Source organism: Dreissena polymorpha, chromosome 1 (genome assembly GCF_020536995.1).
Source record: "Dreissena polymorpha isolate Duluth1 chromosome 1, UMN_Dpol_1.0, whole genome shotgun sequence".
In the NCBI taxonomy this organism is placed as follows: domain Eukaryota; kingdom Metazoa; phylum Mollusca; class Bivalvia; order Myida; family Dreissenidae; genus Dreissena; species Dreissena polymorpha.
In genome coordinates this window covers 117,774,492-117,791,022 of record NC_068355.1, presented here as the reverse complement: position 1 = coordinate 117,791,022, position 16,531 = coordinate 117,774,492, and the positions used below count along the sequence as shown (strand labels likewise).

The following is a 16,531-nucleotide window of genomic DNA, read 5'->3' as shown; positions in this document are numbered from 1 at the left end:
ATTTGGAGGTAGGTAATATAACTCGGAATCAACTAAAAAGTCATCAGTTTTGGTAAAATGGAATCTTATTCAACAAAACAAACAATTTGATACAAGGATGCTTTATATTTAAGTCACACATTATCAATTAAATTGCGTGAAACATACTCTACGAATATCAAGCGCAAAAACAAACGGCGTCATTATGAAAACTAAACTGGTTTCCCGTTGAATATAAACGTTAACTCCGTTGATTATAATATACAACAGGTACAGGCTAATGTATCGGCGATTTTAATTGGATAACGCGAAGACCAATCGGAGCGCGGTTTATAACTATTTTTATGGGAAACACCACGCGCCAACATAAATATTGTGAAGTCACATTTTAATACAAAGATTCACATGCTCACAAATCAAGAATTTTCACTTGTAAGTAACGCGAGGATATTATGTATCATGTAGTATTCAAGTTGCATATGTATTATGAATCTTATTTGACTAGAACGAGCTTTTATTCTTACCTGTCAGCTGTCAAAAAGTTCGGGAAAATAAACCGGAAATGGTACACAAATTACCTCCCCTAAACCTCGAATAATCTCGCGATATGTTTTTAAAAATAACCGGTCCAATTTTTTACCGGTAAAATAAGCTTGTACCGATGATTACCGGAATAAACCCCCTTCGGAAGATACCCCTTCCCTAAAAACGGCATAGCGGAACAAACCCCCTTTCATATTTACAAAAATAGTAATTTATGTCGGAGGTAATGATGCAGCTTCCGGAACATCACGCAGTGTGTATGAAACGCTTCGCTCAACATTTGAGGCTCTACGTCACCAGTGCACTGTATATTTATGCACTCTCTGTCCGTGAACGGACACGGACATCGGGCCGGTAAATGAAGAAATACAGAACTTGTGCATGGAAACAGGTGCTGTTCTCATTGACTGCTTCCATTCGTTCATTTACGCTGATAAAACCACAATTCGTCCGTTTTACTTCAAAGACGGTATACACCTGTGCCCAAAAGGCTCGAGTAGACTGGTTTCGACAATCAACACGGTAACTCCAATTGTGAAGTCCAAACATACGTCCGCGAGAGAATTAACACACAGAGTCGCCGCTGCACGTTACTCTCGGCCACCATGGACAGGAACGACATATGGCATTAGAGACCGTTTCCAGAACAACGGTCGCCAGTTTGGTAATAGTAACTTTCAGCTACGTGGACGATGGTCACCGTGCAGACGTTGCGGTTTAGCAAACCACTCGACAGAAGAATGCCGAAATCACAGATTATGGTAGGAAAACACTGACGGACATATAAGATTTGACTTATTTACTGAACAGAACCAGAACAGAACTTTATTTGTTTTCACAGGTTACAAAACAATGACATTTTGTAATAACATGTGAGCATATGTATAAGATAATTACACAGATATCAAACAAACAGTATTATATACCATAAATCATAGTAGATCAATTGGGAAAGTGGTTGTCATGTGAAAATTCTCCAGTAGAGGGTCAGTAACATAATGGTTAATTAAACAATATATTGTCTGCAAACAAAAGAAAATTTGGGTTTCGAACCCGTAGGTGTTGGATAATTAATAGTTAAGTACGTATGTGAATTCGTTCTAATTACAAAATAATGTATAGTGATCACCAACAACCACATTTGTTATAATAGTACTTCTACAAAAGAAACACCAACAACAACATTAAATAGTTAACAGTTAGTGGTGGAATATTTATGTGGATACACTCCATATTAAAGAGTAGGATTAATGATTTACAACAACAGCGTTAGTTATAATAATACTTCTAATAATGGTAACAACGACAACAACGATGCTAATAATGATAGTAATACTGATAATGATGATACTAGTAATCATGATGATGATCGAGATGACGACAATGGTGATGACCATGATGATTATGATAGTGGTGATTATAAAGCTAGGAAGAGCAAATATTACGATTACACTCAACATAAGACAGGGAACATAGTTCTACCATTTTATTATTATTATTATTTATTTATTTTTAATTATTTATTTTTTACGTGACATTTCCTTTATTTAATACATACAAGAACATGCATTCGAGTTGTGAGTTTTAATTTTTGCAATATCCATTTTTTAATGTGATTTAAAGATTGAACGTAGGTAGGTCTTCCTAGTATAAATAGAGTACTCTCCCGTCTAATAAAATGAGGGATGGTAACCGTCGGGGAACTATTAAGCAATTAAATAGTTCGGTTAGACGTTTATCAGGAATTTCAGTTTATAAAATGTAAACGGTAATAAGCGTACAACCCTCTATGGTGCCCCTGCGTTGTGTGGTTTGTCGATAGAAGCGATAACTGGCATTTCATTGACGGGAGTGTTATATAAACGTGATGAGACAGTGTAGCGTAATATTTCATTGATGGAGGAGTTGGACTGTTTGTAAACGTAATAGAGTGGAACTTTTAACAATGGCAATTGGATTATTTCGTGCGCCATAGCGAGGTAGGTTTTATATTATTATGTGGGTCATTAATTCTAGAGTATTAGAGGTATACTTCTCAAAAGAAAATACTGTGTCTTTAGGTACATTTTATGCAACTATTTTATTACGAGCGCCGAAAGGCATTGATTAAGTGTTTCAAAAATAAAGCTGTGTTTTTAAGTGTGACAGGATTGTTAGTGCACATTAAATCATGGAATTTAATGACGTTTGGACGGAGCGTATAATTAGAAGGGATTAATTTTGTTCTTTTTTCTTTGAAGTGAGGACATAATAAAAGGTAATGCATTTCGTCCCCAATGTCGTTTGTATTACAGAGGTTACACTTTCGATTCTCATGGGGTATGAAGTTTTGAGAAAAGCGGCCAGACTCAACTGGGAATAGATGGTTGCCGGTGCGGAAATGCAGCATACTTAATCGTAGTGATTGAGGTAAGGCTGTAAGATAATGTTCAAAGTTGGTATTATTTTTAAATAATCCATACATTTTGACTTTAGATGAACATTGTATCTGCGCATTCCAACACTGGATAAACTGATCAGTTAAAGTTGTCTTGACTTGCGTATGTATGTTATTTGTCGAAATGTTCTCTTGCTGTAACCATAAAAATGAAAGGCCAGTAGAGTTTAAGATGCTGGAAATAAAGTAAGTCCATTTATTGTTTATATGTGAGTTTATCATAAATTTATACATCAAAAAGGAAAATTTAGTGTGTTTGCTTGTTATTATCTTGTTCCAAAACCTTATTATTCTTGTTTTTATAATTATATCCAGCGGGTATCTTCCAAGTTCTGCATATAAGCAATATCTTGGCGTAGATTTTTTAACTTTAGTGATTCTTCGTAGGAAAGAACAATGGACATTCTCGATTATGTCTAGATTCTCATATCCCCAGACTAAACAATCATATGTCAAAATAGGGACTATAGTTTGGTCAAATAGTTTGATTTGCAGGTCAATTGGTAAATTAAGATTATTTATTTTTGTGAAGACGTGGAACAGTGCCTTGTTGGCTTGTTCTACGAGATATTTTCTACAATTTAAAAAACTTCCAGATGAAGAGAAAAAGACACCTAGATATTTGTATTCTTTGACTGTTTCGAGCAATTGGTTATTTATGTAGAATTTATATTTGGAGGTTTTAGTTGTCCCAAAAACCAAACTTTAGTTTTGGAATAATTGACATTTAATTTCCAAGTCGTACAGTAGTTATAGAAGCAATTCAGTTTATTATGGAATTCTTCTTCATTTTCACCGAGGATTATGGTGTCATCTGCATATAGTAAGATAAGTAATTTTAGGAAGTGGATGGAATCATTTATATTAACTTCTAGACTTATTCCATTACACGTTTGTTGTAAGAAAGCATCAAGATCGTTCATGTACATAGAGAAAAGTATAGGAGATAGGTTTTCTCCTTGTCTCACTCTTAAAGTACTAAAAAACATTTGGGATAGTTCACCATTGAGAGAAACACAGGATTTAATATTAGAATACAAATTTGTGATAATGGTGAATATTTTACCTTGAATTCCAAGTTTAAGTATTTTATGCCACAGACCTGTTCTCCAGATAGAATTGAATGCAGCCGAAAAATCTATGAATGAACAGAATACTTTTCTTTTAGCGGCCCTTAATTTTTGAATAAGCATATTTAATGTAAATATATGGTCGCATGTCGAATAACCTGAGCGAAATCCAGCTTGGTTCTCATGAAGTAAGTTATTGTCTTCTAGAAAAGTGTTTATTCGTTTGTTAATTACAGCTGTAAATAGCTTGCCTAAACAACTTAAAATTGTAATCGGTCTGTAATTGTTAGGATCAAGCTTAGATCCTTTATTTTTAAATATGGGTTTTATTGCACCGATTAACCAAGCTTCAGGTAAGATTCCGGTGTCTAAAATTGTGTTGAAAAGACTGCAATATATTGGGAGCATTTTGAAAGAAGTGTTCTTAATGAATTCATTTAAAACATTGTCAATTTGTGATGGCGCTTTGCCATTCTTTAATTTTATAATCACTTTATTTATTTCGTTGCAGGGGATAGGTGTATTCAAGGCTTCGACATTGTATGTATCAGGTGTGCCATGTTCATCCGGGTCTGGTGGCAATATATCTGGGTGTATAGTTGCGTTAGTATCATTAAAGAATTTAAAAAACTGTTCGATATTAGGGCTTTCACTTTCCTTTTTAATTTTATTTATATTGTTTAAAAGTTTCCAATATTCTTTGGGGTTTGAGGCGTTCATTGACCGTAACTTATTTTCTACAGTATATTTATGTTTGTTTATATACGTATTGAGCACGTGTTTATAGTGGCGGCTGGCCGAATCTAGGTTACGTTTATTTAGTGTGGATTTGTGTAATTGGTAAGCTTTACGAGCGTGATGGTATTTATTTCGTGCCTTGTGACATTGAGGCCCAAACCATGGTTTTGGTGTAGCTTTTAAATGAGAAGTTTTACTTCTTTGTTTATTAATTTGGTGAGGGAACGATTTGCGCGCAGACTGTAGGAAGATATTTGAGATTTTATTAGTAATTTTATTTAAGAATGTTTGTATGTCATTATTTGGACGATTATTCAGCAATTCCTGTATTTCATTTATTTCTGTATTGTCTATATTAGAAACAAAGTCGTTTTGTTTATTAGGATTCCATTTAGGGGGGCGGGGGGTGTTTTTAGTGTTTATTTCTGGGATCGGGGTTAGGGTTACATCAAAGGGTAAATTAACTGTGATAGATAACAGGCTATGACCATCTGATAAAAGTCCGTCAACGTCAATTATCTCGAACTCGTTTAATTTATAAAGTAAATTGATGGACGATAGGGCATAATCAATCACTGAGGTATTTCTAAAAGTATGTTTCCCAATATTTGAGTCCTTACCAAAGCGACCATTCATAATAATTAAGTTATTAAACTTGCATATTTCTAGTAGTTTATGTCCCGTTTTATTTGTTTTATTACATTGTGAATTACGTTGGAGTGGGATTCCTAGTTGGGTCAATATTTGTGATGGGTAACACGCGTTCATCGTACCTCCATCAATTTGAAAGTGTTGAGATAAGAAGTTATCGAGGTCGGTGTAGTCTGGTAAATTTGATGTGTAGCCATTAAAGTCGCCCGTTAAAAGAATATTATCGAATTGAGTGCACGTATTAGCGATTTCCTTTTCTAGTTGAAGAGTTCATCATCATTGTGAAGTCTTGATTGTTCTGGGGGTATATATACATTACCGATAGTGACATTTTCTTGACCATTACTTATTTTTAGCCAAAAAATGTACTCGCATTTAGATTCTGGTGTTGTTACCGAAAGTTTATTCATAATTTCATTTTTTATAAAATATCCCAAGCCGCCTGATTTTCGCTTATAATTTTCAAGCCGTGGCTTAGATAAAAATGTATAATTAGGAATGTCAATTTTGTCAAATTTATCAAGTTTTGTTTCTTGGGTGCATAAAATATCATAATTTGAAATTAATTCTTGGAATTCTGGATAATTGGATTTTGTTTTCAGACCACATACATTTAATGATCCTATCGAAAGATTTAACATGACTGTCAGGCGTATGAGAACACACATTCACATTCAAATTTGTTTTTGTAGGTACACAAGGAGGCGCGTTTTCAGCAGAGTCCGTGTCGCTGTATGAAGAAAGCGGAAGTGTTTGATGAACATGTTCACAACGGGTTTTAGACGAGGAGCATGGCAAAAATACACAATTGACACAAAATGCCACGTTCCCGGTGTGACCCTAGACAACAGTCGCAGCGGGGTTATCGATCACCGTATTTCCGGCCGCTGGTCTTGGAGATGTTATCGGGGTCGCTTGTGACATAACTGGGTGGACCTCCATCAGGTATCCGGGCTGTCTCGAGGACAATTTGGTGGGTGAGAGTGACGGTTTCCTGCTGCGCTGTTTGGGCGCCGCTGGAGCCTTTCCTTTGGGACGACGTGGCGTTTCGGTTGGGAGCTCCGGTTCATCGACAGCTGCGTCCGATTCATCTTCTGAGACTGATTGTACCTCACGAACAGATATGGGTTCCTTTGGGGGCTCCGTGCTTAATTTCGGTGGTTGAGCACTGACGGCATAATCTGCGGTGATTTTCTGGAAGCGTTGATCAACGCATGAGGCAACGTCGGAGTTTCTGGAACCGCGCAATACACTATGCCAATCAGGAAACAGGTTCCTGATAACCTCGCCGTGAACAGATAGTGCTGCCGGGAATAGCATTTTCACGCTCTTGCTGCCGTATTTTTCACGAGCCGCCTTGAATTCAGGCCACAGCTCCTTGCGTGCTTCGCTTATCTCACGTGGATAGTCCCGCGATATTCCGAAGTAATGTTTTTCAACAGTTTTGCGCTGTCCATGATATCATTGTCATAACGCGGGTCAGACAGTGTAACGAGTATCGCCCGACCGCGTGTAGTGCCTTGTGCACGGGCAACGATGCGCCGGCCAATTCTCCTTGCTTCAACTATGCTGTGTAGCCCAAGAGTCATATTGAATTTGCTTGTCAGGAACTCTAGGATCGTTTGGGTACATTCCTCGGTACCAACACACTCAGGAAATCCATTGAAAATCAGGTTATTACGGAGGGAACGGGCTTCAATGTCGAGACTTTTGTACTCAAGGAGTCGTAGACGGGCCTCTGTGACGTCATTGATTGCTTTTGAATGATAAAAACTGTTATTTAAACAATCCAATTTGTAGTTCATATCATAGTTTGTTGATATCATGTCAAAAAGACAGTTTAACTTATGCTCCATGTCCATATGTTCGAACTGCGCACGGGATGTGGCGGAAAACTGAAGGTCACCCTGGTGTGGGTGGGGTGAGCACGGTACCGACGAGTCACTGGTAGCATGTCTCCTTCGCTTAGAGTCCCGTGTCATTCCGTCCCTTAAGCTGGACAGAGGGGCATATTTACCTGTGTAGCGGTTTGCCATTATAAAATTTGAAAATTTGAAGTTTAATTAATAAAATAGCTGTCTTTTGTGACCCGCGATGTAAACAACGTCCACCATTAACCCATTTCTTAAACTTAACAATATATGTACTGAATGCAACAAAATAATTTGTGACTATAATATTTAACCTGACACTATTTTTGTTTCTAAAAATACATGTACGTTGTATTGTAATTGCAATTATGATTCATACCAGTATCTAAATGTTAGCAAAAACGTAGATTTATCGAACATGCCTCCTTTCAAAACGAATAATAATTTCAAAGATAAATTGTTGATTCATAAAACGTTTTTACTTTCAGCAAACAAGGTATTCATGTAGCAAGTTTGAATATTCAATACATTCTTCCAAAATTAGATGAACTCAAACTTATAATGGGAGAGCCAGGGTCAATTGATATATTTGGTTTGAGTGAAACGTTTTTAACAGGTTCAATTAATGATATAGATCTATTAATTAACGACTTCGTTTTTGAACGTAAAGACAGGTAAAAAAAAGTCTGGTGGAGGACTCATTATATATCTCAAAAAGAACATAAGCTATGTCCGTCGCTTTGATCTAGAATCCTCGGACATTGAGACTATTTGGCTACAGGTAGCTATCGAAAATAATAAATCACATCTTCTATGCTTTATCTATCGTGCCCCAAACAGTCCCCAGTCTTGGATAGATTCATTTGAGAAACAAATGGAATTTGCAGAATCTTCTAATATGAATTTTTTCAGCTATTGGGGATTTTAACATTGAATTTTCTTCACCTAATAAATTTAATAATACAAAATGGGCAAAAACTGTACTTGATTTCGGACTCACACAACTGGTTCAATATCCAACCAGAGTAACAAAAACGTCATCAAAAATAATTGATCATGTATACACAACATCAAAGTCTTGCGTATCAGAAGTTAACGTTCCAGTAATAAGCCTGAGTGACCACTATCCAATCACTTGTACACTGCTTTGTAAACTTAAAAGAACGTCTATATCTGAGCATGGACAAATAACTTATAGATCGTTTAACCATTTTGATGAAACACTGTTTCTACAAGATCTAGGTCAATATGATATGAATATTATAGAAACTACCAATGATCCGAATTTGGCCCTAACGACTTTTTACAATATATTACATACCGTATTATCCCACCATGCGCCAATTAAAAGTAAGCGGGTTAAGCGCATACATCAGCCTGGATGGTATTCTGATGAAATAAAACAGGCTAGATTAAAAAGGGATACATTTAAGGCTGATTATCTGAGATATTAACTCTATGATTCTATATTCTCAAATCTTTTCTATAAAGAAGGAATGTAGTTGACAATTGTTAATAGTTTTATTTGATCGTTCGTCAAAAAGTTTTAATTCTGTTACTCTTGTATCTTCAATGCAATTGAGTAATTAAATAGTAATTAAATTGAATGCGTTTTTATTCCCTTTTATTATTGTTTAATTTGAGTTACAATGCTATGACGTTAACTTTTATTTACACTTAAATGTATTATGAATATTGCTGGGCCAAGTGTGAGGTTGAGCGCTCTATAACCAGGTTTAAACCCCCAATGCTTTGCATTGACCGTTCCAAGGCGGTGACCCCAGCTTTATTCATATTTTGTGTTTATGTTGGTTTGTATTGTGCTGTATTGTGCTGTTTTGTACTGTTTGGGCAATCGGCCACTTGCCTTAAATAAAGGACCTACTAATTGTTTTTAATGAAAATTCAATACTGCTCCAGCAGCTGGAGTTTCACTTCTTTATATTGCAACAATTTTGATCAGTATAAAATATGGAGAAACAAATGCAATTCCATAATTAAGAAAAATAAGAGAGCGTTTTTCAATAATGCTGTTAAAGAGAAGAAAGATATTAAACAATTGTGGCGATCTATCAAAAGCATTTCAAATGATAATGAAAATCAAAGAGCAATTTTACCTAATACATTAAACATAAACAATGTTAATGTTAGTGGAAAACAGCTTGTGGCTAATGAACTTAACAAACATTTTGTTAACAGATCTCATATAATTAAGAAAACAGTTTTCAAACCTGAAAATTTTGAATATTTAAAAATTTTCTTAGATGAAAAATTGGGTAATCGAGAGTTCAAATTAGAATATATATCGCCTATGGAAGTTCTTACATTAATTGAAAAACTTAATCCTAATAACAGTAGTGGCTTAGACAAAATAGGACCTAATATCCTTAAACTTTGCAAAGATTATATCGTACAACCTTTTACGATATTAATAAATACTTCAATATCAACTGGAATCTTTCCAGACTTACTTAAATTAGCAAGTGTCGTACCTCTCCATAAAGGAGGAGATAAACATGATCCAAATAATTTTAGACCTATCTCTTTATTACCTACAATTTCTAAATAAATTGAAAAACATGTAGCCATTCAATTAAATAAATATTTAAAAGAAACCTGTATACTAAATGAACACCAATCGGGTTTTAGACAAAACCACTCATGTCAAACTGCTTTAATCAGACTCGTTGATTCATGGTAAAATTGTATGGACGATGGTTATATGATAGGAACTGTTTTTGTAGATTTCAAAAAAGCATTTGACTTAGTAGACCACACCATTCTTCTGCACAAGTTGAAACTATATCATTTTTCGGATTCTTCTTTGAAGTTTTTTTAATCATATCTACAAAACCGTTTGAAATTAATTCGGGCAGATGGATTAACATCAGACACCTGCATGATAAGTTCAGTGTACCACAAGGCTGCATTTTAGGACCTTTGTTATTGACGATGCTGCAAAGCATAGTCTAAGTTATCATACCAGTGAAAAAATCTTCACAATGGCAACCTATGTAAAAGACCGAGCCAGTCCGATTGAGATAGCTCGATTTTTCTAATCGGCATACCTCGCTGATTATCATTGATAAAGGTAAATATTAATAGAACAGCATATCCTGGGGAAACAGATTCAATAAGTGTATCAGAACGTTAATTTTAAATTAGTAATTTTACATCCATTTTATATTTAATGGACTAATGAAACAACTATATATTTTCTCTATTTTGTTTGATATTTGTTCTCGATTTTGTAAATAAATTGCGAATGAAAACATGTAAAATTAACTTTTTACGTGATCACAAAACTAAAGAATGCGAACAATTTCGAACCTGGAAATTGTAAACGCTGCACTGCTATGATATATATAGATAAAAAAAACATTTTTGTGCGTAATTGTCCGTCCCGCTAGCGCAGTGGTAAGGACGTTCGCTTTTTCACCTTTACGACACCGGTTCGATTCCCGCTCCCGGCGAAATGTTTTATTTTGTCTGTTTTGTGGTCACCATTCCTGACAGGTGTTTTTTCCGGATAATCCAACCCCCCCCCCCCGCAGCATAAGACCATATAAAAAATTAAAAAGTATTTCAGTACAAAAGAAATAGCTGGAAATTGCAGCTATCATTCAAAATTCGTACCAACTGTCGTCAATCTTATCAGGTAGGAGTGCTGGACACACTCCGGGTCCCAACATTATGCAGCCTCAGCGCGGAGGTAACTCATTACTTTGGAAAATACAAATACACACAATGGGTGCAGCCTAGGCGCGTATAGACTCAAACGAGGCAACAAACTCAAGTGCGGGCACAATCATTTAAAATTTACATATTGAATACGATATTCTAACAGAAATTACACAACCACCTAAGTGTACATACCATGTTTGATATTTCGTTCGATTGTAAGATTTCAGCATATACATGTATAAGGTCATATCGCTTTGATTAGTTAACGTATCCCTATGTTCCTGGGCGAACTCGGATAGTCAAGTGCTCATACGATTGAGCTCACCTGGTCCGGCTATGTGTTCATACCTACTTTCGAGAATCATCATGAAGGTATTGCTATACTTAATGAACAAGAATGTGACCCGCCTCCCAGTTTCGCTCAATGGGTCAAGTTACCCACGGGTGCTACTTCCCCGTACCCCTAAACTTAGTTTTTCTACCAAAAATGTTTCGTACGCAGTTTTTTCGTACCAAATTTTGTTTCGTACCCAAAAATTTCGTACCCAAATTTTTTTATCGTACCCAAATGTTCGTATCAACATACACAATTGTGGTGATATAGATAAACTTAAATTGATGTTTTATACCCATCCTCTTCAAAAGCATCGTCACACCAGTACTGTCAGTACTTTTATTTTTACTTTACGTGAATGATCTACCCTTTAAACTAACATCAGAATCTGACATGTATGCTGATGATGTAACATTCCACTGTAAAGGGAATAATATAGCTATGATGAATTGCACTCTTCAAGACGACTTACTAAGGTCACAAAATTGGTGTATGATAAATAATATGGCAGTCAACCCAGATAAAACTACTTGCATGACTATAGGATCACGCCAAAAACTTAAACATTCAGAAGATCTAAATTTGTTTGTAAATAACTCAAAAATAAAACATGTTGCAACCCAAAAACTTCTAAGTATCCATATTGATAAACATTTCAATTGGAAGGCCCATGTTGATATAACTTGTTCAAAACTTGTTTTGAAATTATCACTGTTCGGGCGTATACAATATTTTCTAACACCTGAGATGAAAATTATGTTCTATAATGTGTATGTAATCCCCAATTATTGATTATGGATGTGTCACATGGCAAAATGCAAATACTAGAGACATAAACAGAATATCAAAACTGAAAAGAAGGTTTTTAAAAGTAATATTACGTAATGACTTAAATATAAATGATTATGATTTATCACAAAAAATACAATGGCTTTCTTGGAAAACAGATGTAAATATTTCACTTGTATAATTATTTACAAATCTCTTCATTATTTAACGCCCACATATATTGACGAATTGATAAAAACTTCTAAGTATCCATATTGATAAACATTTAAATTGGAAGGCCCATATTGATATAACTTGTTCAAAACTTGTTTCGAAATTATCACTGTTCGGGCGTATACAATATTTTCTAACACCTGAGATGAAAATTATGTTCTATAATGTGTATGTAATCCCCAATTATTGATTATGGATGTGTCACATGGCAAAATGCAAATACTAGAGACATAAACAGAATATCAAAACTGAAAAGAAGGTTTTTAAGAGTAATATTACGTAATGACTTAAATATAAATGATTATGATTTATCACAAAAAATACAATGGCTTTCTTGGAAAACAGATGTAAATATTTCACTTGTATAACTATTTACAAATCTCTTCATAATTTAACGCCCACATATATTGACGACTTGATAAAACTGGTGAAAAACAATAATAACAATTTAAGATCGATATCAAACAATGATTTGACGCATAAAACACCTCACTCAAACCTTTTTAAAAAGTCGTTCAGTTACTCTGGTATGGAAATATGAAACCAAATACCGGTTAGTATTCGCCAATCTCTCACTTTCAAACATAGGCTTAAGAAATATTTCCTCTTTGAGGCGCAAAATGAGTCTCACGTGTAGTAACATTTTTTCTGTTTTCCTCTTATTCAAAAGTCAAATACTCCTCCATAGGTGTCGTAATGATTACTGTAGATTTAATTTCTGCAAACAAATATACATATTGCTTTTTCAAACTATTTATATAGCAAGGAGGTGCAGGCTATTGTTCATAACAGTTGTGTAATTTCATATCCTATTGTGAACAACACTGGTCATGAATATTGTTTTCTGTAATTATAATATTTGTGTATATCTGCCACTTCTATCAATCGTAAACTATTTCAAGAATAATGTATTCCACGTTTTTAAACTCTGACTTTGTACAATAATGTACGCGGCTGTTTTTGTTTACTTTTTGTTATTGTTATTGGTCGTGTTAATTAAGATATGGTAATTGTATAAGTGTGTGTGTGTGTGTGTGTATAGGTGTGTGCGCGCTCGCGTGTGTGTGTGTGTGCGTGCGTGCGTTAGAGTGTGTGCATATGGGAAAATGTAATCAACAATACATTTTTATTCTTAAATACTTTCTGATAATAAATATTTCTTCCTAGAGACCATTTCAGTATTGGAAGAGAAATTAATAATATAAGAGAAGTCATATAATATACTTGCTTTTTATGACACTTCTATTACACTGTTACAGTACTCTTATGTCCGTCAAAGTCTACATGTTTGCATTATAATGTAGAAATGCATTATACATACCATAGTTGTTTGAAGTCCTCATTGAAAATAAGATTGCCATTGTTAAACTGTTTGCATGACTTTGTATCAATGTGTTGTCTTAATGAGGTACCTTCGGAAAATAAAGAGATTATCATTATTATTATTATATTTTGCATACACGGAACAAACCCCCTTCCATAGCGGAAGAAACCCCCTTCCCTTAAAACGCCATAGTGGAACAAACCCCCTTCAAGTTTTTAGATAGGCGGAATAAACCCCCTTCCGAAGTGGTATCCAAAATCCATAAAAGTGTTATGCTCATCTAGCAGCATATGCTATGTTTTAACCTTTATGAGTGTGTATCGCAACCGTTGTTTATTTTTTTGTGTTTTCACTTCATATATACTAATACTTGTAAATGCAGCATCAACATATCAAAACAATATCCAGGAAAGAGAAAATAATGCATTGGTATATAAACCGTACTTTCGTTCTGACAATTGACGAAATGACTCGATGTACGACGTGAATCTTAATTTACTTTAAGAGCAGATTCATTCATACGACACACAGACACAATTTTGTTATACGGATAGTTTCGGGACATAACGGGACAGTATATTGACATGTTAATTCTTTTCTTTTCAGCTTCAACTCAATTCAACAGTGAAAAAAGCGCATAAAATCACTTTGAATGAATGTGCGAAAATCGGATGAAAGAAGTGTACCGGCCTTTTGTTCATAAGTTGTTAATGATACACATTAAATATTCAAGCTGTGAATCTCAATTTGACAGTGAAAAACGCGCATAATATCACTTTAAAAGAAGATGTGAAAAACTGATAAAAGGAGTGTACCGGTCGTTAGTTCACACGTTGTAAATTCGTCTGTTTAATTTAATTTATTTCCAAACTGCTGATTACAGAAGTGTACCGGCAGTTTGTTAACAACTTGACGATGTTTAGATGGTCGTGTGAATTTTACGTGCATTCGTTAAACTGAGATTATAAGAGTTTTATATGTGTTAAATTGTACTATATAGATAAAAATATGTTACAATAACCCAAAATAGGCTAGAATTTTTTACATTGAAGACGAATTTAATAAAATGCAGCAACGACAAATTAGCGCCCCGCGCCGATCGTGACGACGATATTACGTACATATTTTCCTACAATAACCGAAGCATTCGTCTTTTTATTAGGATCGGAGTTACTGTTCCTGTGTCGTAAGAATAGCTAGCGCATTTACAAAATATTTTACAAAAACGTGCATATTCTTTCTTTATGGAAGGGGGTTTGTTCCGCTATGGAAGGGGGTTAATTCCGCAAATGCAAAACTAGCGAGGGGGTTTATTCCGCGAATGCAAAATATGAAAGGGGGTTTGTTTCGCTATGCCGTTTTTCAGGAAGGGGGTTTCCTCCGAAGGGGGTTTCTTCCGTACACATATTTTTATCAACATAGTACAATTCAACACATATAAAACTCTTATAATCTCAGTTTAACGAAAGCTCTATTAAACTAACAATATTAGTATTTAAGTTAAAATAACAAAGTGTGTCCCTATCGAACAAGGTCCCTTTGGATTGAAAGCCTGTTGTCAAATCGGAATGTTATATAGTGTAAGTTGTCTTATACTTGTTATAAGTAATCCACGCGTTGATTTTTTTTTAAAGAGCACAAAATAATGACGAATTCTTTTTTCTTGCGTGTGTTATTGTCATTTATAACAATAGCACGACGCTTTAGAAAAAAATGAGCCATGCATTAACAGGTCAATTAATAAACAGGGCTGCTTAGTGATGCCTTTACAATTGTGATTACGGTAAATTCTTACTTTTGGAAGAATCAAACAAACATAACAAAGTAAAGTAGGTCATTTGTTGCACGTGTTCAGACATATGCACCTTAACTAATGAATAAGGTTTCAAAGTCTTATGACACATCGTCTTTAAAAATGCCGCTTCATAGGTTGTAATGAAGACAATGTGACAATAAATTCAGAAAAAAAAACACAAAAAACAACAACATATAATGGTGAACATGACGATTTCTTACTCCTTTCGCATACAAGCGTCTTTGACCAAGATCCCTTGACGTCACAATAGACGCTTTGGACATCCTTGAAGACGAATCCGGCCTGGCACGCATATTTTAGCACGGCTCCAACGGGATAAAACGAGTGATCATCAACTCGATGTCCCGATGGAACGATTGGTGGGTCCTTACCTACAATTAAAATATTTATTTCAGTGATTAAATGATGCATGTTAATTACATTTTATATCTATATAGCTAGAACATGGCTCATTCTAAACTCTATATTTGAATGTTTTAAAATACAATAACGTTTCACAAAAACGTTAACGGGTCGCTATCCGTGCTTTCTTTGATTGTATAAATACAAGGGAAACTTGTGAACGAGTTAAGGTTAAGCGGAAATGTATATGATGTTTGACGTTTGACGTTTTCGTATAGATTGGTTACCTCTCCTTATCTATCGCATACTCTTTATCACAGGTGGTTAGCGTGTGGCTATGATATTAATTAGTGAAAACATCATTTTGAATGATAAATAATCATATTATAACGAAAAATTAACTTTTCTGAAAAAAAAAAAATTTCACTATCAAATATATATATAACAAGGTATGCAACTCAAAATCAGCCCAAAACGGGGTGCATCGCTTTGAACAGCCATATCTTCATCAATTGTGCAGCGATTTTCACGATCTCGGTCTTATTCAACGCAGAAATGAATTTCCTTTCTGGAAATGTATATGTCTTGCAATATTTTTACAAATGCTGGGTCAACGTTTAAGAAATAACACGATACACAACACGCATGACCCAGTTGACAGTGATCATGTATTCTTTATGAATGAAATCTCCAGTTGTAAAGACACACCTCCGCATTGGACCAATGAAATCACTCGTATG

The 16,531-nt window shown here is 34.9% G+C and overlaps 2 long non-coding RNA genes across 2 annotated transcripts; one reads left to right on the top strand and one right to left on the bottom strand.

Annotated features, from left to right (window-relative positions):
• The first annotated feature begins 2,375 nt into the window (after positions 1–2,375).
• On the top strand, positions 2,376–7,506 carry LOC127846818 (uncharacterized). Its single transcript, XR_008033688.1, has 4 exons — positions 2,376–2,501; positions 2,817–2,931; positions 4,541–4,632; positions 6,111–7,506. It is a non-coding gene; the product is annotated as an uncharacterized LOC127846818 (long non-coding RNA).
• Positions 7,507–12,642: 5,136 nt separating this feature from the next.
• On the bottom strand, positions 12,643–15,805 carry LOC127846851 (uncharacterized). The gene is made up of 3 exons (XR_008033691.1): positions 15,650–15,805; positions 13,631–13,721; positions 12,643–13,027 (listed from the first exon to the last, which is right to left on the bottom strand). It is a non-coding gene; the product is annotated as an uncharacterized LOC127846851 (long non-coding RNA).
• Between the last annotated feature and the right edge of the window lie 726 nt (positions 15,806–16,531).